The sequence below is a fragment of the Mesocricetus auratus genome, unplaced genomic scaffold (genome assembly GCF_017639785.1).
Source record: "Mesocricetus auratus isolate SY011 unplaced genomic scaffold, BCM_Maur_2.0 Super-Scaffold_100019, whole genome shotgun sequence".
Taxonomy (NCBI): domain Eukaryota; kingdom Metazoa; phylum Chordata; class Mammalia; order Rodentia; family Cricetidae; genus Mesocricetus; species Mesocricetus auratus.
The window spans coordinates 22,156,871-22,168,202 of NW_024429200.1; positions in this window are offsets into that span (position 1 = coordinate 22,156,871).

Here is an 11,332-nt window from a genome sequence, read left to right on the forward strand (position 1 = left end):
CTGAACTGTTTTACTGGAATCATTTCTATAACGCAACTTTCTTCATGCATCCTAACCTCTCGTTTTCTGAACATTAAAACTACCCTTAGTAACTTCCTTGTTTTTCTTGCATTGACTGGAAAAAAGGAGGCATTTATCTATGGTGTAGAAACACATCTTAACTGTTGTTTTGGCTGACAGAGCAGCTTTGTTTATGTGCTGCTGTATAACGTCATATTCTGACAGCAGAATCTGGGGGAGCTGCATACCTCATGCCAGCGGGAGACCCAGGGATGCTGTTATTACATGAATGTAACATTAGTTGAGGCTTACTTTATTTTTCATTTATTGACTAAGGAAAATGAATGTAATGTTAAAGCTCAAATGTTACTTGAGAAATCAATACAGATCATACTGTAGTTATCATCGTGAGAGAGTAAATGGCAGTCCTTTCATCTAATTATGGTAGCTTTAGAGCCATCAAATTTCTGCCATGATGCTCACATGGCTTACAAGGAGTGAGAGAGATAACAAAATGTGCCTGACCTGAAGGAGGCTAGATAAACATGGCTAAACACTAAATTGTTTCCTGAAAAACCAGAGTTACTAGATCACAATTTGCATAATCAACCACTATGATTGTACATGTATGAAAGAAATGAAATGGTGGGAATCCTTCCTTTACTGGAAAGAGCTGTGAGCTTCAATTTCTGTTGATAGGTACCTTGATTTTAAAAGAGACAATAACGATGTTAAATCTCTTAACAACTAAATGGAAACCATAAATACTTACATGTTGCTTCTTCTATCCCATGATGCTGTTTGGGATGCTTCTGGAACACCCATGGGAATTAACAACTGATTTCAAATTTTGCTGTTAATCAACTAGTTTGTAAATCACCCATGGTGTTTTTCAGAATTCTGTGCTAAGAAAAGAAGGCAAGGAACACCTTTTTGTTCTTTTAGTTTTTATTTATTTTTTCTCTCATATAATACACCCTGGCCACTTTTCCTTACCTCCACTCCTCCAAGATCCCAGGCTCCCACCTCCCCTCACCCCACCCAGCTCCCGTGAGAAAAGAGAAGGCCTCCAAGAGACAATAACCAAACACGACAAAGCAAAATACAGGAAGACAACTCAAAAGCCCTCACAGTGAAGCTGAGAAAGACAACCCAGGAGGAGGAAATGTACCCCAAGAGCAGGCAAAATAGTCAGAGACACCCCCACTGCCACTTTCAGGAGTCCTACAAAAATGCCAAGCAAACAGCCCTAACATATATGCAGATGACCAAACACAGACACAGAACCTTGGTGTTTGTCGCTTCAGTCTCTGTGAGCCCCTATGAGCCCTGCCTCGTAGATTCTGCAGACCGTGTTCTTCCTGTGTCTTCAACTCTTCCAATTCCCATGGGCTGCCCCCCCAAAGCCCATTTCTACAAAGTCTGGGGGGAGGGACTTATGGGGACCTCCAACTTAGTCTCTCTCTCTCTACCTATTGTTTGGCTGTTAATCTCTGCATCTCCTCCCATCACCCTCCAGAGACAACCTCTCTAACGACAACTTGACCAGGCACCAATCTATGAATGTAGCAGACCATCGTTGGAAACCATTTCATTGTTTGTTGTTTTGTCAGTCACATTTGGTTCTATCCTAGGTCTCTGAGCTATAGAGTGTCTGGTTCCAGGTCATCCAGGCAGTGTCAGGCATGGGATCTCTATCGTGGCATTGACTTCAAGTTAGACCAGCAATGCATGGGTTGGCTACTCCCACAAGTTCTGTACCAGCATTGCCCCAGAACAACTTGCAGCCAAAGACAGATTGTAGATCAAATGTTTTGTGGTGTACCAGTCCCCCTACTGGAAAACTTGCCTGGTTACAGAAGATGCCCAGTTCAGACTTCATGTCCTCCATTACTAGGAATCCTCACTAGGGTCACCTTCTTGATTCCAGGGCTTTCCCATTGCCGAAAGTTTCCAGATGACCTAACAAATGTCCACCAATTCTAGTTGTCCCTCCCCATACTTGTACTGTCTACCTCCATGCCCCCTGTTCCCATCCCTACCTGCCCCCAGTCCACCAACAACATCTGTTCTCTTTCCCCTTCCCAGGGAGACCCATGCATTACCCCTATATCCCTCCTTGTTACTTAGCCTCTCTGTGTCTGTGGGTTAAACTTGTCACTATATCCCTATTTCCTGGTTATGCTCAGACGATATATGTTATACTCTCCTTTCTGTATTTTAAGTAGGAAATGATTAAGAAGAAGTGGTGCTTTTTCGTGTCCCCATTTCCCAAGGGTCCAGGTTTGACATGGCACCTAAGACCATTTAGAAGAAACTCTTGTTATCAGACCTTATAAGCTGCACAGCAGAGATGAAAGCCCAGGAAAAGGAGTCAGGGAGATAGCTTCTATGACCTTCTAAAGACTGGGAAGGCAGAAGTGTGAGTTTTTAGTTCCTCTTTCCCCACAACTATACTTCAAGTTTGTAGTAATCTTTGTTATAGGTTTTTGCATGCATTTTGTTATGTAGTAATCCTCCACAGGATACTACAGGAAGGCAGGTAAACTAGACAACAAATTCTAGTAAGTTAGAAGTCTGCAGCTATGCTTTTTTTGATGTCACTTGGGATCCTGAACCTCAACTTCCCCAAATATACAGAGACTAATCTTTTCCACCAACTTATAAGTGAGGGACAATCACATTTAAAAAATAAACTGAATTTGAATCAATGAACATACTCATTACACAATTCATCTTCGTTCATAATTTGATGAATTTGTCAAATAGAAATCCAAAAGGAAATAGTTAACATTATTAATGCTAATCTTAACTAAGGGAGCCAGATGTCTATGCAGAGTTCAAAGAAAGAAAACCTCATTGACATGAATGCTATGACATAATTTAATGAAGCTGGGAAATGTTTGATTTCCTTGAAAGTTTGGCAAGCTAATTTATATAACAATGATAAAGAGGTAAAATGAAAATTACTTATATATATATATGGGGAAACTTTAAAGAAATTAAATATGTTTACTATATCATAAATACACGCATGTCTTAAAATGAAACACACACATACACACACACACAGAGAGAGAGAGAGAGAGGGAGGGAGAGAGAGAGAGAGAGAGAGAGAGAGAGAGAGAGACAGAGAGAGAGAGAGAGAGACTGATTTGTGACAGGAGAAGGGGCTTATAGGCCTGAAAAAATGCCATACTTCTAACAAACATAAAAACCTCCAGGATAATTTGGTAATTTCAAGACATTGTTTCTCTGTGGCTTTGGAGGCCGTCCTAGAATTAGCTGGTCTGGAACTCACAGAGATCCATCTGCCTCTGCCTCCTGAGTGCTGGGATTAAAGGCGTGCACCACCACTGCTCGACATCTCTTGTTTTCCTTACTTGTGGTTATTCCTTTTGAATGGGTCCAAGTCAATACCTTCATAGATTGATTTATACATGATTTTTACACATTTTACAATTATATTTAATAGGCATTATGAGAATATTTTACAAATGTAGTCAATGGTTGAGTTAGTTTTTTTATTACTAAAACTTAATCGTTGAACATAGTTGAGCTATGTCAACTTATAAGAGGGAAGGTTTATTTTGTCTCAAGGTGTTGGGAATTTTCAGACCATCACTTTAGGCCTGTGGTGAGGTAGTACATCATGGTAAAATCACCAGGTGCAGGGAGCTATTAATCGCATAGACACCAGGGTATGAAAGAGCTAAAGCTAAGGGTTACAGCCCAAAATCCCCTTTAAGGAAACATTCCTAGTGACCTACCTTCTTCTCACCCACGTCTCAACATTTTTCACACCACAGGCTGATAACTCCTGGAAACTGTTCTCCAGGAATATAGATTAGGAAACGACATAGATGTAAACCATTTCTTTCTAAGGAATATTGATGATGTTTAATGTCGGAGAGCAGGGAAAGGGGACATATTCATCTTCAGCTAGAGTGCCTTATTTGACTTGGGCCATTTCCCATCACTGCTGAGCAGTTCATTACCTTGGCTGTAGATAAGGTACATTGTGCTGAAATTAAGATAAACCAGCATGACAGCACCAAGTCTTAGACTATCTTTACTTTCAAGAGAGAAAACATTCTGTACTCTTAGTCAGTCTCTGTTTTTGTAAGTCAGGCCAGCTCTACCCTTGAAATGTCCCAGTAAGCAAGCATTGCTTCTGGCACACAGGGTTCAGGTTACCAGCCTCTTAGACCTGGATATTTTAATGTCTTCTTTCCCCCTGGATCTTGTTTGTGAGCTAACCTAAAAGGTCAATGATACTTGTCATCTGCATTTATCATTACTTTGGATTGTGCCAGGTGCCTGAATGATAAAGTCAAATCTGCCTTTAATAGTATAAAGGATGAAGCTAAGTACTTAACCAATAAGTATCTTGATGAGGACAGGACTTGCTAAACGGAATACTACCAGTGAGTTATACATGGTAACCCAGAGAAGGGGAACAGGACAGAATCTTCTAAGGTGATTGGGAGCATGGGGTGTGGACAGAGGGGAGGAAGCTGGGAAAAAGAGAGGGGGTGAAGAGGAGGACATGGGGGAGCAGGAAATTTGAGTAGGGGGTAGAATAGAGGAGAGAAGGAAGAGAGATACCATAATAGAAGGAGCCATTATATGTTTGAAGAGAGATCTGGTACTAGTAAGATGTCCAGAGGCCTACAAGGATGACACCAACTAGCAATCTAACCAATAGTGGAGAGGCTACCTTAAGTGCCCTTCCCTATAATGTGATTGACAACTTCCTTGAGCCTTTATCCAGTGGTTGAAGAAATCAGAGGGAGACACCCACAGCTAAACACTGAACTGAACCCCTGGAACCCAGTTGCAGAGAGGGAAGAGTGATGAGCAAAGGGGTTATGACTCAGTGAGTGAAACCCACAGAATCAGCTGATCTGGACAAGAAGGAGCTCATAGACCTCAGACTGATAGCTGAGAGGCCAGCATGGGACTGATCCAGACCCCAATGGACATGGTTGTCAGTGAGGAGACCTCAGCATCCTTTGGGCCCTTAGGCAAAAAATCAGCATTTAACCCTGTCCTACAGATGGATTTTGGGAGCCCATTCCATGTGGAGGGATTCTGTCTCTGCCTGGACACATGGGGCAGGGCCTAGGCCCTGACCCAGATCATATGACAGACTTTCAAGATCCCCCAAGAAGGGCCTCACCCTTCTTGGAGTGGAGTGGGGATTAGGGAAGGGATTGGGGAAGGGTTTAAAGGGAGCAGGAGAGGAGTGGAGGGAGAGGGAGCTAGGATTGACATGTGAAGCAAACTTGTTTCTAATTTAAATCAAATTTTTAAAAAAGGAATACTACCATCAGGGATGGTGACTTGGATTACATATCAAGTGTCCTAGTGATGTTTCTTTTTTCTTCTAAAAATCTAAACAGCTATTCCTGAATAATGCCTTGCCTAAAATGAAAAAAAATACAATATCATCTCTTGTTAAGTTTTGTGATGAGAGTGACACACAGTTTTAGAGTAATATAATCAAAGAAGCCTGTTCAGCCCGCCAAAAGCAGAAATAAAGCCAAGAGGGAGTGGCTGGTAAGTATTCAATATTATGATGGTGTGGAGCCATTGAAAGGTTCAGGAATTACACTGGCCTGCCCTGTTACCTGGCAAGATGCTCTCAGGCAGCACTCTGGCCAGCCCAGAGTTCTGTGAGAACCACGCAGATGCAAAGGACCCCTTTAAAGGACTGACCCCTGCCCGTTTACGCTTTCTTTCTCTCTTACTCTTTTACTCTCACCTCTCTCTGTCTCTGTCTCTGTCTCTCTCTGTCTCTCTCTCTCAGCTCTGCACGGGTTGGTTACCTCTCACCCCCCTTTCCCTCCCTGTCTACCAATAAACTCCATGTGGGATTGTTGAGTCACGGTTTGTGTCTTGTTACTGGATAAACCTAAACATTTTAACAACGGCCATCATGTAGCATTCTTGTGTTTTCGTGTGCTAAAATGTAAAGTGTTGTAACATTCAAACTCTACTGTACTTCTCTGTAGGATTCTATACTTACTCTGGAACTCTTCAAATAGTACTTAAGTGCCCTGATGTATGTGATGTTTGCCATGACTCTGGCAATGCTAGAACTTATGAGCAGGAAGTTTCATCTGTCTTTGAATCCTGCTTTGAGTGGGGTTTGGCTTTTCAGCATTGAGACCCATCTTCTCCAAGGCACATGCATGATATCACAGAGACTGCTTAAATTTTCATAATTCCAGTGTCAAATTCTTAAAATAGTTTATAAGTCATCTTCGGGTCTTTCACAGGCATAACAGTTGGTAGGCTATACTGTAAACTTCTCTTTATACTTTGTTAAAACATATATTCTAGTTCATTTTTTAATGAAAAAAATCTATTAAAGACATTTCAGTAAGTATAAAATAACTGAAGATTTTTTAAAATCAAGTTTCTTAAAAAGTTTATTATTTGATGTATTTAAAATGAGGTTTTTATATTAAGACAAACTAGTATGACTACTAAATATGGAACTGTAGTGATATTTATGATTTATTAAAGCTTGACTGAGGATTCAGAAAGCAAAGTCAGCCACAAGCCATAGAAGCTGGGCACACACCATTAATCCCAGCAGCTAGAAGCTAGGAGGTGGTGGTACACACATTTATCCTAGAACTCAGGGTTAAGAGGTAGATGAATCTCTCTGAGTTCAAGGCCACCCAGGGATACACAAGATTGAATCTGTCTAAAGGAGCAATAGATCACAGGCCTTTAATCCCAGGACTAGAGGTGTATAAAAGATAGGCCTTCAGTATTTAGTAGGAGACATTCATTCCCCAGCCACACTGAGGAGAGGCAGCAGTTTGAGGTTTGGTGAAGAGCTCGTGTGTAGATCAACCCTTTCAGCCTGGGATAGAGGTGAGAGCTGGTGGCTGGCTACTTTGCTTTTATGATATTCAGTTTGAAATCTGGACACTAATATCAGTCTCTGGGTCCATTTACTTTTCATGCTACATGGAAGACTGAAATATAATTAAGGAACTAGGTGGGTTTTGTCTTCTTTTCTTCTTTCCTTCCTTTTTCTTTCATGAAATCAAACCAAGAAATAGCATGACTAATGCTATCCTTTTTTTCCGGATTTTTAAGTATAAATAATTTAATTTTCAAAGTTTTTTAAGTGGTCAGACTTAATGGTTTTACTTTGTCTCCTTGACACTGTCTTCAAAAGAAAAGATCAAAATGGCCAGTCTGTAGTTGATGTTTGTGTATGTAACATCAACCTCTTGCATCTGCCTTGTGAATGTAAATATTTACTCTATTTTATGAGATGGAGCACCTGATTCATTTGAATGAGGCTCACTAAGATCTTTAAAATGCAATTGTTTTTTTGACCCCACAGACATCCAGGTGCCGTGGCACCTTGCCATCTCATGACCTCATGCATCTTTTCCCAGGAATAGATAAGTTTCTGAGATCAATAGAGTTATTTAAAGACCTTTCCCCTTTCCTTCCTTGTACTTCCGCTTACACTCCTTCAAATTCATGGGCTCTTTTTAGTTGTTGTGTTTTTGTACATGTATGTGTATGTTCCTAAATATGTAAATACAACCTGCTCAGTCCATGTGATGTACTTGTATGCATGCTTTCAGGGCTGAATTTTCGTATTGATAATTAGTTGGTGTACCCTTACCTGGGGAAGACTATTTCTGCCTTCTCACCATTCCTTGGTTGTCTATAGAAAGTAGGTGTTTTTCTAAGGCCATGATTATTTCAACTTTATTTTTGCTAATTTAATAATGCATCTTATTTTTCATTTTTCTTCTGTCATGCAATACTTACACTTACTTATGTAGTAAAATGAGATAATTCCATACACACATATATGCATTCATTCCTTCAGTGTAAGTAATTAGCATTTCTTTGTGGTGGAGACATTTAAACTTCATTTTCTTGTACACATACCCACACATACATGCATATATGTTTATTATATGATGGTCACTGTACTCTCCTATTCAACATTAGAATATATTCTTTTATCTAATTACATTTCTTTGTTACCTAAATCTCTCTGTCCCTCATACAACTTCCTCTTCAAGTCTTAATGTTTACTATTGTATATGAAATGAAACATTTTAGCTTCTATGTCTAAATGAAAACATAAAATATTTGTATTAGTAAATATTCTTATTCTGCTTAATATATATGTTCCAGTTCCATTTGCTAATACATAAATGACAGGATCTGATTTTTTTGTATAGAACAATTTTCTGTTTATTTATTTATATATATATATATAACATTTTCTTTATAGATTCACCTATTGATTGACATCTTAGTCAATTCCAAATTTTGATGATTTCAGACAGTGTTGCAATAAACATGGAATTTTAGATATTCAATTTCTTGTTTCATTTTTTTGAGACATGGTCTCCTCTGACTCCTCCCTTCTTCCTTTCCCACCTAGCATTATATTCTGGCTTCCTCTTGGCCAGAGCAACTTCATTATTAACCAACGAGAGCAAAACATATTCACAGCGTACAGAGGATTTTCCCACAGCAGGAAACTGCACTTAAGGTCTACAATGAATCTTCTTCAGAGCCATCTGCTTTCTTGAGCATGTTTTTTTTTAAAAATGCTCTTTCTCTAATAAATAAGAGCAGTTTTATGATCTGAAGTATATACTGTACTTAGAGATGGCTCCTGACGGTGAATTCATTCCAGCATGCCCATAGACACAATTACACCTTGAACTCAGTGATTATTCAATTCAGCATGAGCACTATATCAAAGTTATATCTTAACTTTCTAACTATATCATCCCAAAGGAAATTTCATAGTACCAGAGGTATACATGTAAAAGCAAGAAAGAATGAGAAATAGATAAGGAGAGAGGAAGTCTTGGTGTGTTAAATGTAGATGCTATAGAGAATGAAATAACTAACCATGTATTACACATTTACAAATTGTGTTTGTCATGACTCCTGTTCAAACAGCTTGTGTATCGCTTTCCTAAACCAAGAAAACATGGTTGGAAGTATCCTATCATCATCCTCTTGCCTCTTCTCTTTAAATCTTGTTTGCACATTAAACCACAGCCATTTTTATATTGAAAATTACTCAGCTCATTATTTTTCAGAAATAAAACAGGAGTTTTTCCAATATTAAATGTCTTTCCTTAGGAACATTTAATACAGGAACCAAGCCAAGTTTTCATTGTTTCATTGATGTGGGAATAAGTATTGAGAAGATAATACATGCTGAGAATGCTTGCACTTTTCTCCACACTATACAAAATCAGGTAGAACTGTAGCCTCATTTCAAAATGCATGAAATGAAGAAATGAATAGGCTAATGGGATTTGAGTGGGTTTGAGGTTGGGTATCGATTATGCCATGAAGAAAATTTTGCAAGAGCTGACTAGTAAGCAAGTAAATCTAGGGCAAATAAATCTTTACTGTTTGTCAGGTGTTACCTTTGGAGAAAAGAACTTTTTCTATTTCAAAAGCTAACACTGAAATGGAAACAGCAGGAGAGTTACAATAAGGCATGGGAAAGGGAATCATATAATAGACCATGTTTTCTTGACAGGGGATGTATTCAGGTGGGATCCAGTCTCCACGGGGACAATATTTAATGTTCTGCAGCTGCTCTCTAGTTTGCTAAATAAGTTTGGTGTTTTCCCCCTTTGTATGTCTGTGTATCACTTGCATGGCCACCATATCCATGCTCCGGATCCCATGGGACTTGGATTACAGGTGGTTTTAAGCCATCATGTAGGTGTTAGGAACCAAACCCAGGTCCTGTGCAAGAGCAGCATGCTCTCTTAACTACTAAAGCCCAATATCTTGGAGTTACCAATAAAATGTTAACAGGATGTTCTTGCTTGATCGTGCAAGTTGTGTTGCCTCTGCTGTCCCTACTTCTCTCAGCAGGCACAGTCTGTTTTTTCACTCTTCTACAACGGACTTTGTCACCATCTTCTTGAGCTCCACTGCTTGGACCTGTTTTTTGAATCAGAAAATATTTTGAATGTAAACATGGTTTATGTGTTACATTCCTCTGGGTTCAACTTCCAACAGATGCATCAGGAAAAACAAGACACCATTACAGTCTGCCCCTCCTAGCTTGTAGTATTTTGAGGTCATGTTTTTATGTCAGTTAATATAGATCTACCCTCTTTTAAACATTTATATGTGGGTAGGGGTTACAAGGCTGTCATGGCAAGGGTGTAGAGGTCAGGGGATAACTTGCAGGAGTCAGTTATCTCTTTCTGCAATGTGGTTCTAGGGTTCAAACTCAGGTCATTGAAAGCCACAGTGCTTTTATGTGCTGAGCCATCGCGGTAGCACCCCTGCCTGATCCCTCTCTTTTTAATAACTGTTAAACCCTCCATGCAGCACAGAACCCACTTAGAACCCCTTCACTTCCAGAGACTTGATTATATCCAAATCCCAACTCCAGTCCTTTGAGAGAAATCCTATGATTCTTGTTGGTCCTTCATTGATGTTCTCAGGCCCCTCCGATGACCTGTATGAGGGCTTTAGCGGGTTCCATGACTAAGTTACAGATTATGATACATCACCCATATTCCGTGCACAATTTACTGACAATTTGGGAATACCAGGAATGAAAGAGAAAGCTTATGTCAGGAAACAGTTGCCAGCAAACCAGCTTGTCTCTGCTTTTCCTACTGATCTCATAGCCTCCTGTCTCCCGAAGTAGCAGGGTCATATTTGTTCTTACTCTACAGGACAAAGTTTTCAGTGGTGTTAAGGGTTCTTGCATTCAAGTCACGTCCTAAGGGAAATGTTGACTTGAATCACTTTGTAGCAGGGCTTAAAATTGTTGGCAATGACTTTCCAAGAAAAGATGAAAAAATTCAAGGAGGTTTTTTTCTTTCATGCTTTTTAGAATTTTTATACAACAGATAAGTTGGCATTAAAGTGGTCTACAGTTTTCAAACTTAATATGTATTCCAGATTTGTCTGCTTCACTGTGAAGTACTTTATTTCTGTATTTATTTTATTCTGTCTCCTCCAAAAACAATTTTTAGTTACAAAGGAAGCTTTGGTTTTTTTTTTTAGATCACAAAGAAACATATTCTCCATTTTAACTTGAAAGTGAGTGAAGTTATATTCTTTTCAGTTCTATTATCTTGGAAGCAAATGTATATTTAAACCTTCAATGATATTAGAAAACACTACCCATAATTTGCCATCATTAAGATGATAATTAGTGTTTTCTATAAATATATTTTAAGAGATGCGTTTATAAAATGACAGCATATTTTCAATTTACTAATCACTTTTGCACTGATTTATTTAAACCACACAGATGTGCACTACTTAATTACAA